At 36.3% G+C, this 16,961-nt stretch overlaps 1 protein-coding gene across 1 annotated transcript in view; it reads right to left on the reverse strand.

Annotated features, from left to right (window-relative positions):
- The window catches only part of LOC106073878 (dopamine D2-like receptor), a 392,532-nt gene that overhangs the window by 86,059 nt on the left and 289,512 nt on the right, over positions 1-16,961 (reverse strand). The window lies entirely within an intron of this gene.

A 16,961-nucleotide genomic window follows, 5' to 3' on the forward strand; every position in this document is an offset into this window, starting at 1 on the left:
ACATGTGAGAAAATCAGCTAGCTTTCTTCCCCACCCGTTAAACGAAAAGTCCCATCTATATATAGAGAGAGACCCAAACATTCTAAATTAGGCCCGCTAGGATTCACGCAGTCTCCTCTGTTAGGAAGTTTAGTTGTGAGATTTCATTAGGGACAAACGGCCTGGTTGCTACCCCTGATTGCTACCCCTGGTTGCTACCCCGATTGCTACCCCTGATTGCTACCCCTGGTTACTACACACGATTGCTACGACTACCAGATCTCCATAGAAAGCTGTAACCGAGGCAGACCACACATATACACCCCCCCCCCCAATTACATACCTGTTAGCAAGAAGGCATTGCCTACTGTCCTTGGCCCTAACATATTGCCCAGTGTCCACAGTGCCCTATACTGCCCAGTATCATCTGCCCAGTACCCGGCCCAAACTGTCCACTGCCCAATAGTTAGTGCCTAATGCCGACAGACTAGAGCACCCTTCGCAGCAGAAGATAAACTGGTGTTGAGTTAGCACGGCTCTCTAAGAGCTAGAGATCACAGCTGAGAGATCGTCCCACTACAACTTAGTTTGCAGCACCAACCATCTCTATTGCTAAACAGGCAGCGGCCTCACCCTAGAGCCAGCTTGCCTACAGCATAGAGAATATCCCGAGCCGACGTCCTAAGACAGAGCCGGATGACTCATCCTTCTGAGTGCCAGTCCTACGACCGCCAGAAGACGACCCAAGGGCTAGCAGCTAAGAAAAATAAGTAGCAGACATAGGAACATTCTTCTCCTCCAATCACTCAATAATTAGCAATCCATGATGATCAGTTATTTTAGATATTAGCACCTTCATTTCATTCATTAATTATAATTTCATTTGATCATTTATCTTGTGTAATCTTTCATTTATTAAATTATTTTATTTATAAACGTATAATATTGGTCTGTTCTTACTGTTAGTTGCGGTGTGCCTGTACAAAATCTTATATGTGAGCGGGATAAAATTAATAAAATTTCCCCTAGACTCAAATAAACGCGCCAATTATTAACTAATTAACATCTCGTCACAGGTGGGGAGAGCTATACTGGAATTGTTTAGACTTTAGTTTGGGTATCACAAACAGAATATATATAACAGAGCTACAGAGTTGGTCACACTTGTAAAGCATTTATACACTGTTCTTTTTGTTTATCCTAAACATATTGTATAGCTATAGTTGTATAGTTTTAAAAAATAAATAATAACAGTAGTGGAGGCTTTACATACATTTTGAAAAAGAAACTCGAAAAAAATATATATTTGCTTTTTCTGATAATCTTTTTCCTAAGTTCTTCTCGTAGTATGATATGTACAAGTGCAACAAGGGACACAACTAGAAAGGAGTAATCTTTATTAGTAAGTTATTGCCCATTGAGTCCTGGACTGACGTAGTACGACCTAGTGTTCCGCAATAATTATCATCTCTGGCCAAGAAAGATAACTTGTGTAAATAAAGAGTCCCTCTTCTGCGGATTGTCTTTCTTGTATTTGCACATTTTTTCTCCACCGGCGGGTTGGCTACAACTAGGTCAAGAAGCACTGGATGGTACATCTCTTATGGACAGGATTCAAAGAAAGGTCAACTGTCCGACATTGTGACGTCCGCAATCAATATACGGAACCTTTTTTTTTTTATCTGGCACTCATTCATTCTTTTGCTTTACAAGCTTTCGGCTCTGACCCCCCACCCCCACCCCCACCCACCCCCCAAATCAAAAACTTCTCTCACTCTTTCAAATGCTCATTCCTACTTGCCAAACATAACTGGACAGCGGTTCTCCATTATACTGGACATAAAATACAGTTACGGCGGCCAAACAGAAGAGACACTGAACAAAAGTGCTATAAAGAAAGAGAACAGGAAAAGGAGGAGGGGGGGGGGAGTGGCTAGGGAGCAGAGGCTACAAAGAGGGCGCCGTTGTTATCCTTAAATCGCTGCGCCAGTGTTGCCGGCGGGGCGCGTGCATAGATGACGCCCTCATACAACTGGGCTTGGAGAAAATGAAAGAATAATATAGTCTATGAGCAGACGAGAGATGTATTTTTGTGCATGGCTACATCCCAGGTCACGTGTGTACTTCTGTTTGCCCGTGCAGGTAGCAGCGCAGTCGATGTCCTTCAAACAAAACCACGGTTTGTCTTAAAGATATTTATACACTCTGATTTAGTTTATTTATAAAGCCCGGGTCACGGGTCACTTGGGGCTCTGTACTGTTAGTGTTTCAAGACGGGCGAGTCTGGACAACAAATGGTTTCCATGTTATGGCGTATGCATCTCTGAGTAAGTGTCAGTTGTCCGAGTCCTGCTTGCTTAAGAAGGACCTCACTCTTGTGTGAAGAGTCTCAGCGCTGCTCTCTCTGTAGATCCTAAAAGTACATCTACAAAAGTTGCAAGCGTTTTGTTTTCAAGCAGTGGCTATTTATGACGGACAAGGGCTCTCCCCCCCCCCCAACCCGTCCCCTTTGCACTTTGCTAAATAGATTATATTTGATTATTGCGAAGATAAATAGCGTGCGTGGGGGAGGGTCAAGGTTCATGTGGCTTTTAGAAACCTCTTGTCATCCTGTAGGATAAACAAACATTACAAACAAACATTACAAACAAACAGTTCAAATAAACATTACAAACAAACAATTTAAACATACATTACGAAAAAACAATGCAAACAAACATTACGAACAAACAATTCAAACAAACAAACAATTCAAACAAACATTACTAACAAACAAACAATCTAAACAAACATTACAAACAAACAATTCAAACAAACATTACTAACAAACAAACAATTCAAAGAAACATTACAAACAAACAATTCAAACAAACATTACAAACATCAATTCAAACAAACATTACAAACAAACAATTCAAACATAAATTACAAACAAACATTACAAATAAACAATTCAAACAAACATTACAATCAAACAATTCAAACAAACATTACAATCAAACAATTCAAAACAAACATTACAATCAAACAATTCAAACAAACATTACAAACAACGTTCTGTACCATTTAGCGTGTAAAACGGCCAGTAGCTTTCTATACAACAAACATGATGTGCAACACATAGATCTACCTTATCTTATAAACTACAGACGTTCCTTTATTAACAAAAATAAGATAATTACGCCTTTCGCGTATCCATGCGCTTATCTATGCTAAAGGACTAATTTGCTTTGCGGATTTGGGCAACCCATTCGTATTCCTTTCATATATATACTATAAGTATAATACTTAAAAGAAGTCACGCATTGACTAATTGATATGATTGACATATAAGGATTGATGTACGAAATAAGCTCTTTCATATAATGATATTATGATTTAAAAAAAAAATCCCAACAAAGCTCTAAATAAAAAAAAATATTTAAAAAAGTTATAGCTAGCAAGCTGTAACCATCAAATACCATACATATGTAGAAAAAATATCTGATATACATTTTGAGAATAATGAATTTCAATTTTAACAATTTAAATGTTATCCGAAAGAAGAAAAAATTGTTACAAAAAGTTATAAAAAAAAGTGGAATTAAAAAAAATAATATTTTCCAGTTCGATCCGTTTTGATGCACAAACAGATCCTTTCAATTTTGTTAAGAATATTTTCTCAGTGAGATTTTTTTTTTTTTGTGTTCTTTTGAGATCTGAAATAATACTTTGTTGATAGAATTGTATGGGCTGGGTCTTTGGGGTCTTATCATTGGAGTGTAATGATGACAAACTTAAAAACAAACACATTAAAAAAGTATTAGAGCCTTCCGTCGTTGATCGTTTTACTAGGAATGAACAAGGGAAAGGTCATTCAAAGGTTGTTGTTGTTTTTTAAATGTCATCTATTATTTTTAAATAGAATTTCAGAGTTTTTAAATTGTTTTAAGTTGTAGTAATACATTTTATTTCAGTGGTTCTCAAACTTATACATCTTCTTAAACTGCATCAGTTATATTCACATTAGTGAAGCCGAATAATAAATATTAAAAAAAAAACGATTGGTTTATTCTATTACTTTTTTTTTTTTTTGGGGGGGGGGGGGGGAGGGGGTGAGAAAGACGGATAGAATAGCTTTGGAATAGACATATTAAAATAGTTTCAGCTTTTGAGTCTGTCCTGAATTCCGACTCTGAGACGAGACCCAAAGACTGACCCCACTGCGGAGAACCAAACAGTGAGCTTAGAGAGAGAACCAAATACTAAGCCAAAGGCGAGATCCCAAAACATGATATTCTTTTCAGTTATTGACATTAGAGATGTTCATACTAAAGGCTGTTACTTTTATCAAGTATTTGTCTTGAACTGTGATTTTAATTAGATTCTACATTGCTTTAAAAAGAAATGTACAAAACTTATTATATGGTTCTTAATAATGTATTCTGTGCATCTGATACATAAACAAGCTTGCATTTATGAATTTGGTTCCATTGTATGACAATCTCCAATTCAAATCGGCTAGCAAGATATACATTCATTAATAAGATTACATCGAGGCTCGAGCTTTTTGATCCTAATAATGTATAAGTATTACCAACCGGGCTTGACAGCATAATAAATTTGTTTCGGTACTTTAGGATTCGGTCCGTTAAACCGCTAGTTCAGTTAACCAAGTTCGATTATAATTTTAATTATTTTCATAAACAGACTGGTTAAAAACCAAAAAACCAAAAGAGGATACAGACACGTCTGGTCAACGGAAGTTGCCATTGTCTGAAATGCACTGCGTATGCTTGCCAACTCTTCTGTCTCAGAAGTTGCATTACAAAAATCTATCAACTTTGAACTCTATGCCAGATTTTGTGTGTGTGTATGTCTCTTTTGTTTGTGGCCCGCCTTTCTGAACTGAAGATCTAGAAGCTGCTTCCGGCAAGGAGAGAGTCTCTGTCTTTCTTTTGAAATCAAAGCGTTCCAAATTGGCCCGGCCAAAATAAAAGAGACCTTAATTAGGACAAAAGCTCTCAAATCATGCAGACGACATCTTAAGATTCTAGATGTAAATTGAGATCAACCCAGGGTTCAAGTTTTGAGGTCATGACGTCAAGGAGAAAAAGAAATCTTGATGAGACCTTTGGGAACTTAACACCATCATTACCTGGCGAGTTCATTTGGTCATAGAAATGAAAAGACAAAATTTAAATTACATTTAGAATAAGGGGAAAAAAAAAAGAAATATTAAAGGTATACAGAGAGACTGTTGTAAGCGAAACCTTTGAGATTCACGCAAGGAATAAACAAGAAATTTATTTTACTTTGCGTCTCAACGCAAAGGGTTTTCTAAAGACAGTGACGGTAAGTAAGCTTTAAAATCACTTACCAAAGACGGCACTAGCAGAGAGGGCGGGATGGAGGAATATATAGATCTGTTGCTCACTAGTAGTGAATTGGTAGCTTCCTGGTCTCATAAGAAGAGAGTCAAAATGTCGTCATAATAATTTCAAAGTTTACTTCGCTGCCAGACCCATATAGGGCCGGATTTAAGTATGGGGAGCCTTGAGACAGGATGTTTTTGAAGGCCCCTATATTTTTTTTCATAGTTTAAATTAAAACAAAAATACTTATTAATAATTTTACTTATATCGAAAAGCATGTCATATTTTAGAAGTAAAAAAAAAAGTAGTTTTAAATTAAATCTCATTTTCTTTCTTAAAAATATTTAATGTGCATTTTGTAGTCAAAAAAACGTATATTTTCGAATCCGTTGAGGGCAAGGCCCTGGGTTCAAGCACTTCCGTAAATCCGGATCTTCATTTCTATATAACGAACACGCTACAAGCGGGCATTTCTAAACCAGGATAGTGTTGCCACCCGCAAGATTTAAAGTTAAAAAAATTCGAATATTTCCATTGGGGTGGGGTGGGGGGCTTTCCTGTGGACTCCAGGGGCTGTCTGCCCTCCTTTAAATCCGGCCTTTTAAAATTGTATATATACAGAGAGAGAGAGAGAGAGACGAGAGAAAAACAAAGATTGGGGAGAGAGATAGAGAGAAATTGAAAGAGAGAAAGAGAGCGAATCTTAGAGAGAGAGAGCGAGAATGTGAAAGAGAAAGTGAGAGAGAGAGAGAGAGAAATTCTATTTCAACTTCAAATTATATAAGTAAATTGTATTCCTACTTCTATCACAATGTGTTTTTCCGTATTGTAAGCAAATTCATTTTTGTTGTTTCATATTAGTTGAAACAGTGATGGCGAAACATATATTTATCGTCTAAAACTGATCAAAGTTTCAAGATTGGTGGAAGATTACGTACATAATATTACAATAGAGAAACCTCACACTTTATCTTGCCTCACACCTTGCAGCACTCTGACTTATCACCCGTTACGCGACATCTCCAAGTTAAAAAAGAAAATTAAAGTAGACTATATTTCCATCTTAATCTACTAGGACAAGTGATATGCTTCTATGATAGACTTAATTTTTGCTGTTACCATACATCATTCAGACTTGGCTTTTAAAGAGATTCGTCTACCTTAGGTTTTAACACCTGATAACTATCAGCGTTACTCCAATATCCTGTGGGGGGAATTTATACGCCGCTTGCAAGAAAGAAACATTAAATGTATAAGATAGTAAACCAGAAAAAATATCCGAAACTAAGATCTAAAAAGGTTCAGACAACATTTCTGGACACTGGTACATACACCCGCATAATGACTACAATAAACTCAGGAATTTTATGAAATGTATGCCCAGACATCCAATATCAATATAAAAAGGTAGCACAATGCTAGAGATAGAGGAGTGGGTATTCTACTTTCTAGCCAGTAAAATATGAAAGAAAATTTCTACCATAAATAAATTTATGGCAGTAGAGATAAAATGCTAATTCGATGAAAGCTATATTTACAGCGAAAGGTATGGAATAACCTCACCCCCCCCCCCTTCATCAACAGAGGGATAGACTTCAATGAAAGAGCTGTGGGTTAACTGAGCTTCTAAATGTAGCTATGCTTTCTGTCTGTGTTTGAATATGGCTTGTCTGTCTGTATCTTTCTCTCTCACAGACACACACTTTCTTTTCATAATTTGTGGTTACGATACTATGTTCCACTCTCTCTCTCTCTCTCTCTCTCTCTCTCTATATATATATATATATATATATATATATATATATATATATATATATATATATATATATATGTATATGTATATATATATATATATATATATATATAAATTAAGCAAAGGCCAGAACTAATAAATAGCCTGCTTGTGTTACATTTAAAACGATATATTCGTTTAAATCTCCTCAATATATATATATACGCGATATAACGCTCTTGATTGATTCATAAATCTCTTAATGAATCTTTGGAACCGCCGAACTAATTTACATCAAACTATTTGCACAGCTGCTATCTATCTCCTGGGTGCTCACTAGGAAACAGTTTTGATAGATTCGCCATGTAAGCAAGTAAATTCTGAAAAAAAAAAGCACATTCTTTCTATTAAACCTTTGTATTTAAATGTCGATGTTAAAAGCATAAGCTAGAGTTTCTTTCTTATTAAAAGCAATTGTTCATATCTCGATAGTGTAGACACGTTAGATTAAAAACCTGATATATTTCCTTCTTTTAAAAATACGTATGAAATAGTTGCTTGCGCGTGTGTGTGTGTGTACAAGTTAAAATAAAAATGAAATGTATGTATGAGTTTTTTGTTTTTGTTTCAAATGAGTTGAGGGAAAGGTATGTCACGTGACAAAACTATAAAACTAGGAACGTTACAATAAACGAAAAAAAAAAAAGTTCCGGCCTAAATACAACATAAAGCCGATCAAATATTGCAATACGGAATTGAGAAGCCGAAAGTCAGATTCTGTGTAATAATTATTTTTTTTTTTTGGGGGGGGGGGGGATAAACTAGATTTCACGGGTCCAAAAAATTGCGTGGGGGAAGCTTTATATTGAGGGGATCTCTAATACTGGTGAAAAAAATATAGAAAAAAAGGCGGGGGGGGGATTCCATGCCAGGATAAACCATATATAGCTTGAGAACACAATACAAGGGACAGCTGGTAAATAATGTTTACTGTTTATATATGCTATATTAGTTGTGAAATAATGTGTTACGAAATCCCATTTGTGTAATAGTGAATGACCGCTTGGACATGAAATAAATACTGTAAGATGGTTCATTTTCTGCTTACCTATATTCTTTTTTAAATAGGAAGTAAAAACTCTTTCTTTCACGCCAATATTTTAGGGAAACAAATTGATTGAACCGCGAGTTTCAGAACTAGGAAAAAAAAACACAAGTCTCTTGAAAGTTGATAGAAAATTAAGACAAATGACTTAATACAAACAACAAAAGAAGAACATCCTTAATCAAGGGAGGGAACATCATTATCAGGGGAAGTAAATCTCCAACCTGAATTGAATGTAACCAAATTGCGAATTAATTCTATAAATCATTGTGATCGAATCGTAAATTTCAGGGTGAAATCAAGTTTAAGAAAGAAAAAAAAAGGGAAATTGAATGGGCAAAACAATTTGTGCTGATTGGGAATGGAATCGATAAGCCAAGCTGAACAAATTGTACAACGTACTGATCAATCACGCCGAACAAATTAGGTATCGAACAGAAGAGAATAAAAACGGATTTAACATTAAGTAATGAAGATAGATAAGTTCTTGTAATTGCAAGTTCAATGCCAAAGTATCTAAATGTTAAAGTCTATTTGTTTTTCATATGAAGTAAATGTCTATGTTTTTCATCTGCTTGTTATCACACGTAATACCATTCAGGGCTGGCCTAGGCCAATTTTGTTGATTGCTCTAAATTGGGGCCTCGCCTGGCAAGGGGCCCGCACAGTGGCGTGCCTATTGATTTTAGGGCTCGGGGGCTTGACCTTCTTTGGGGCTTCTATATTTTGACATTCATCACCATTGCATAATAATAATAATAATAATCTTTATTGTCCGTATGGAAATTTGTCTTACAATTTGTACATTACACCAAACAAAAAACATTATAACTATAAGAAACCAAAATGTGCATTCACACCAGACTCACTCATAATTTACATGTGACAAAGTTTATATCAAATTGTTCCTATTTAATGATTTGATTGCCAGGGGAACAAAAGAGTGTTTGTGTCTGTTTGTCTTTGCTATCGGTGTCTTGTATCTCTTTTGTGATGGTAAAATCACAAAATCCTGACCCAAAGGGTGATTCTTTATTTCTAGGAACTTGTTAGCTTTTTTATAGATGTTTGTCTCAAACATGAGATGATGACGTAATATTTTTCAAATTTCGAACACTCATTTGTGGATTTTCACATTTGGACCACACTCCTCTCTATGTTCTACAGTTTGAGAAGCGCTGCTCTAAGATGATCTGATCCATACTTACACCGGTAGGCCTTTTTGTCTTTGTGGCTCATTTAAAAAAAAAGGGCGCCCTTTATGGGTAATTGTCTAAGTGGGAGATAATACTTTTATTCTATCTCCTACTTCGCGCGTGGCCTGAGTTATTTACCCCGCGTTCTGCGACATTGCCACCGCACCGGTGAGGAGGCCCGCAGTGAATGTTTTTTTGGAAGCGCTATTTCAGTCTGCATAGACTCAGCTCTGTCTCCACATTGTTATGGTGTGTGTGTGTGTGTGTAAGCTTATGTGTTTGGATTCTGGATTGACTGAAAACAAAATTCTGATGTAGTCATTGGTAAGAGGTTATAAATAGAGATAAACCGTCTGATGAATGGAAGTCACTGTGAAAAGCTGAGAGACTAATAGTTATGTTTACTTTAGTTATATTTTGTTTAAACTGTTCTATATATTAACACTACACTTGTGTCTCTACGTACCTTGTACACGGAAGCTGCCAGCTGTCTATAAAAGTTACGCTCACTTTTGTTTTAAAAAGAAGTTAGTTAAAGTTTCATCAAGTTCTCTATTAATAAGAAAACAGTACCCTTACAGCGGCAGTGTGTAATACAGCCATAGTACAACTGTGAAACACACGCAAAGAGAAACAAACTGCTAACAATATAGGTACATAGATATAGCTGTCTAATTAAAGCAAAGTCAAGGCTTAAAGCTTATAGTAGTACCAGTGTACAAATTGTTTAAAGGTGAAGCAATAGTAAATGCACTATTTGTGGCATCATGAATTGATAAGACAAACCTTCATCCTACTCTGAATGCTACATAAAGTCTATTTCTTAATTGTTTAAAATTTTATCTAATGCTTATTCTCTTACCTCTAGACATCACCTTCACCAGCAACTCACTCAAACTTCACATTCTCTACAAACTCACTCAAACTTCACATTTTCTACAAACTCTCTCAAACTTCACATTCTCTACAAACTCACTCAAACTTAACATTCTCTACAAACTCTCTCAAACTTCACATTTTCTACAAACTCTCTCAAACTTCACATTCTCTACAAACTCTCTCAAACTTCACATTCTCTACAACCCACTCAAACTTCACCTTCACTACCAATTATTCTGACTTCACCTTCGCTAGAAACTCACTCAAACTTCACCTTTACTAATAACTCACTCAAAATTCACCTTCACGTTCCCTAGCAGCTCACTAAACTTGTTAGTTTACTTCCTAGTCCAAACCTCCCGCAGGACGACGGGTGATGGGAGTGGGCAGGGTTTGAACCCGGGACCATCGATAAATCCATACCGACAGACCAGCGCGCAAACCGCACGACAAGGCAGCCATCCACTTCACGTTCACTAGCAGCTCACTAAATTTTACCTTCACTACCAACACACTCAAACTTTATATTCACTAGCAGCTCACTAAATTTCACTTTCACTAGCAACTCACTCAAACATCATATTCACTAGCAGCTCACTAAATTTCACTTTCACTAGCATCTCACTCAAACTTCACCATCAAAGAGTCATGTCTTGACTACAAAAAAAAAAAAAAACTGGACTAAATTGAAAATGAAAGAAAACTACATCTCAAGGATCGTCCCGGATAATCCCTCAGTTGGACGCTGGGAATCTCAGGGATTACAATGGTGTTGGAATGATATCGATTTTCTACCAGATGCACAACCAGGGACTTTTTCAGACGTCATCTTGCAGTCAGTTAAATGATTTGTAACCTCACACAGAATCGAGGCGAGTCTTTAATTTAGAGTTCCTTGTCTCAAGGGGGAGAGACAGTGACTGCCTTCTGTTTAATTTGAATGTTTATAAATAAGAAAGGTTTCAACTTACCGCTCTGTGTGGGAGGCCAAACAAATACCAAAACATTCAATCAAATGCACTATATATATATATATATATATATATATATATATATATATGCATGTATGTATGTATCTATATGTATGTTTGTGTGTCATATCCATGTAAAGTTCCGGGGCATAATAGCCAAATGTTAACATTCTTTTTACAAGGCTTATATTCATTCCAGTGTGTCTGGTACAAATCTTGTACAAGCGGTTTCTCCCACATCTAGGCTCAAGTTAAAATCTTGCACAATACATTCATAGTCGATGACAATAAATGTACCAGCAAAAAAAATTAAACAATTAATTCAAAAATTAGTGGTAATTAATCAATTAATTTTGTTTTATATAGAAAAAGGGAGTTAAACCTTTCAGTACGGAGAGATATGGCAGTGATTGTGAGGCTCTTCTCCCGATATATGCTATATTTTATTTAAAAGTATTTTGATATTTTGCTTCTTCATTCCGGAAGTAAATTTAGTGCTGATAATCGCCTGAAAGGGATGCAATTAGTACAAAACGACGCAGTAACCGTAACCCACTAAATTCTAGAAAGTATTTTTAGGTGGTGATTACTTGAAGAGGAGAGAATATGCAAGATCAGGAGGGATAGGTGTGTTTGGGATGAACACTATTTATGTGGATTTATAATTAATTTATATTATGTACTTTTACTTGCGTGTGTCTGTGTATGTGTGTTTAAGCATATTTGAATCACAGTTTGTGATATCCATTGAGCTAATTACTAAATGATAATTTCGTGTGGTATTTAGGCTTTGAAAAAGATGGAGTCTTAAAATTACCTATGGTTATGATGGGAGCGCTGTCGCCCACGTGACCATGCCGTCCCTTCGCTTTGAATTATTACAAACAGATCATGGCCATTTTATACAAACAGGAATCAGTGAAGTAAAAGATAAGCGGGTTTAGAAAAAAAAGGTTATCTCATTAAAATAGACCGATGCATTTATTCATCGAGCTTTCTCTCCCTTAGAGAAGCCATGTACTTTTGAATACTTGTATTAGAGAGAGGGCAGAGAGGATGATAGTCAAAAGGTTAATTTTTGTTTGTGTAAAAGTACTGTTACTATATAGCTAAAAATCCCTTTTTTTTCTATTTCAGAAGGATGTATTCAATATAATTATGCATTTAGGTGTATAAAAGCCTGTGGTAAACATTTTATATTTTATATTGTAATAATTAGCTCATACAATACACCCTATGCTTTCAAAGATGGAAGACCAGGAAAAGTTGGATTGATCAAGCATATGAAATAGCACTGTTTTCTTGTACACAAATTTAAATCTCAATTTTTTAATTTTTTTTTCTAATTATTCAGACTTTTTCATTATTTAGACATATAAATATGTATATTTTAGAAAAAAAAGTATAAATATAAGAAATAAATATATAAGTATAAAGTATAATATAAGATATATATAAGATAAAAAAAAACTATGATTCTTATAACTTTTATAGTAGAGAATGATTTAGATGGAAGTAAACAAAAGTCTCTTTCAGACATCAAGAACTATGGGGCATTTGATGTAAAGATCATCTATTTTCTGTGGACGGCGGTTAACTAGGGTGTCATGTGGCCAGCAAAATGAATAACCACCTTTACGTTCCCCAGCTAGAGTCAGGTACGCATTTGAGTTGGGTGGACTCTGTAAAAAAATAAAGTTCCCCTTTCAGACCTTGTGGGTTAGGGTTGTGGTCTATCGGGCAGATAGGGTTATCCGTTTCTGTGGCCTACGGTTAACGAGGGTGTCATGTGGCCAGCACAACGACCAACCGCCTTTACTTTTTCCCCAACTAATGTCAGGTACCCATTAGAGCTGGGTGGACTCAGAGGCGCCCGAAGATCCCGAAATTAAAAATCCCAGTCTTCACCAGGATTCGAACCCCGGACCTCGGTGTGGAAGTCAAGCGCTTTACCGCTCAGCCACCGCGCCTCTCTGACGTCCTGAAAATCCCGTATTAAAAAATCATTGTCTTCATGGAGATTCGTACCTGGGACATCTCGGTGCGGAAGCCAAGCACTTTACCACTCAACCACTCCGTTCGCTTGATCAACTTATTGGTTTACATCTAGCCTGTAGTTGTGTTTCTGGATTCAGTATTTGAGTTCTTTTAACATTCTATTAGCACTGTCTGCAGGTCTGGTGGCCGAGTGGTAAGACGCTTGGATCTTTGAGGCGCCTCGGGATCTTTGAGCCGCCTCTGAGACCACTTAGCAATAATGGGTACCAGACATTTAAGGCGGTTGGTCGTTGTGCTGGCCACATGACACCCTCGATAGCCATTAACAGATGACCTTTACATCATCTGCAGTATGAACCGCAAGATCTGAAATGGGAACTTTTACTTTTGACTATATTAGCATTGACAACAAGTGTACCTGAACACCCAGTCACTGTTGAATGTGTATGTCTTATCTTTCAACACTTACGACAGACTGTATTGCTTGCATCGCTGTCTCATTTACAAAGTCTATGAATAACTTTAGATACGACGGAAATGCACTAAACATTGATACTTAAAAAGTAATTTTCTTGTTTTCTTAAACAATAGTTTTATTGTCTTATAAAAAAAAAATCCAATGTCAACAAGACCCAAGTGCTAAACAATGCTGTCTGCATATTCAGTAAACGCAAAAAGAATTTATGTACACATATAAAGGGAATTAAGATTCGGCTCCAAATTAAATGCGCACTCCAATGGTGTGCAAATGTTGTGAAACCTGATATTGTGCCACGAAGTACTCAGAGACCAAGGTTATTTTACATGTTTCAGATGTTGTGAAGGTAATTACATCCTATCACAAACTCTCTACAGCACAACATGGGGACCTGATCTTCAAGACCACATAACGACAGTCCAGAGCGCATACCACACGACGACCAGAGTCTCTCTACTGCAGTTTGTTCTGCCATGGACTTAAAAACTTCAACTCGCAACTAAAAGCTAAAACTAGATCACCTTAAAACAAAGGGGAAAAAAAAAGTATCGCGTTTATTTTTTTTTTATGTTGCCATTACTGAACCCAAAAGTAATAAAGGCTTCCATTAGCAGCAGTTTTAAACTGGGGATTTCAGTGGAACGGTATCTGGGTCATGACTTACTCAGGACACAGTGACATAACTTACGGTTACAAATTTAAAACGAACAAAAAAAAAATAAATAAATAATATAAAAAAACTTAATAATGGAAAGAACTGTACAATTATTGTCACCTGTCTCAATACTGCAAGACTTATCTTCCTTTTTTCTATTAAAATATATGATGCAAAATTGATTAATTATTACCAACTAACTAACGTATTGTTTGTTGTCGTCGTTAATGAATAATTGTGTAAAGTTTCAACTTGTTCCGAGAATGGGAAGTGGGAGAAATAACGTGTTCAAGATTCGCACGAGACAGATAGAGTTGATATAAACTTTGTAAAAAAAAAAATACTTTTTACCTCTCTTTTAGAAATAAAGATGGCCAATCGCGTTTTCTGTAATCTAAGGGCGATCATTCTAAGCTTTTGTAATCATTTCGCTACAAACAAATTAAAAGTAAACATTTAAAAAAATATATAAGATTGAAATGACAGAAATAGATTTGACATGACATTATACAAAATAATAATAATAATGGAACGGAAACATGTTAAAATCTTTGGCTTTTACAAATAAAGAATTTCAAAAACATTTTTTTTAAAGGAGTTTAAAAAAAAAGGGAGAAGACACTTGTCTATCTGACGCTAGTTAAGTTTAGCAGCTACATCCGGGCATTAATTATGCCATTTCTCCAGCGCCCCGCAGAGGTGACGTCTGCCTAATGGCCAGATCGATAGCAGACAATCATTTCATTCAGCGGAGCTGACCAACGCCCTCCTCTTCCCCCCCCCTCCCCATTTTTGCTTTTGCGCCGCCATCGCCTCCTTACACATTGCCCCCCCCCCCCCTTGCTTTCTTTTTCTTTCGTCTGTCACTTCTTCGTTCTTACTTTCCACAGCAGCAGTTGAAACAATCTTACTTTACACTCCTTCTCCAAAGCGCCCTTTCCGAAACGCCATTGTTTTGTTGTTGTTTTTTGTTGTTGTTGTTTTTCCTATTGGAGATCTTATACATGACGTTGAGCAGATGTAACAGAGGCACTTTAAGATAAGGTTCATATTTAATAAGTTCAGATTTAAACATCTGAAAAAAACAACTGTAAAACAAAAGAAATTGGCCCCCAAGAAGTTTTGTCACATGTACCATTATTTCACTAACAAATTAAAACATCATAGTTAATGAAGCGTTTGGCATTCAAGCCGAATGGTCATGAGTTAGAACCCAGCTAGTACTGGGATTCGACTGGGATTTTGAACATTGGAAGTTTTAATCATGACTACTTTTTTTTTTACAGTATCTCTACGTGACAAACTTGTTGAGAACCGTTGGTCATAGTTAGAATTGAGAAACACGGAAAAGTACAAAAGATATCATATATCTATATCTATATTCTGAACCTTACTAAAACGGAATAATAATATACACTGGTATACGATGTCACACTGAACGGTTTAGTTACACTTTATTAATAATGTATGTAAAACGTGTTTGAATTTCAGTGATGTTTGTTCATGAATAACTAGCGTATCTGTAACAAAATCTTGTTTGCACAAAGAAAATGTGGCGAAAAAAAATTACTTGTAATCTTATCCCGTTGTGAGTCCGACCTTGACACTGACCTCTCCTGATCAGATTATCTCACTCTTTCTAGCTCCCAGATGTCCAGACGATGTCCTTTCTATGGCTTACCGGGTCTTTGTCTTAAAACACTATATAGTACTGAATGGACACCAAAGCTAAGGGTATACTTGGTGTTCAGATTTGGCTTTCATGAAAAGTCGAGTTAGTGGCAGCCCCAAGATGGTTTCTGTTGTTGTAACTCCAAACAGTACAGCAGTACAAACACAGAGGATGTAGTCGTATGAAATTATCAATGTTGAACTTTGAATAAACTTAAACGCGGACTTCTTTGAAAACAAGCTGGAATTTAATTTCTATTTATAATTAGACGTTGTTGGGAGATGATAGGAATTAGGCGCGATAACGTGTTTTGTTTCATTAAAGTGTTCAGGTTTTGTCTTGGTGACAATGACGTGGCAATTGGGAAACATGACTAGAATATGAGAAGTAACGAATGTAAACACAGAATACTTTGGACAGCTTCGGAGAGAGGCAGCTTCTTAGTTCTCTGAGGATGTATATATTTTATATTTGTGACATATGACGGTTCCCTTCGTTACGTAGTAAAAAGTATTGTTCGACGTTGTTCATTGGTGTCGAGTACCCTTCCATTGTTGGCCTATCGCCTGTGTTAGTTTTTTTTTTTTTGAGTGTTACCACTGTTAGGACTTACCTACACAAGATATAGGGCGGAGGTGCCAAACCTTATAGATTTAACTTGAAATGAGATGTAAGGAGTAACAAGTGAAATAATTAACAACAAGATGTGGATACAAATGTCCTATCTTTCTCTCGTCTCATGAAAAAAAAACTATCTCCTCTATCACACCCGTGACTTAAATTAACATGAATTATGACAGTCCATGTTGTGGTTTCATCAGAAACTCTCAAGCAAAAAACTACCGTTCCCCCTTTCCTCGTCGTTACCTAGGAAACACATGCATGCACTCCATAACAAAGTGTTTGCCTAAAATATAAAACTAAAACAAATTGACAGTAGTT

This window comes from Biomphalaria glabrata, chromosome 14 (assembly GCF_947242115.1).
Source record: "Biomphalaria glabrata chromosome 14, xgBioGlab47.1, whole genome shotgun sequence".
Classification (NCBI taxonomy): Eukaryota; Metazoa; Mollusca; class Gastropoda; family Planorbidae; genus Biomphalaria; species Biomphalaria glabrata.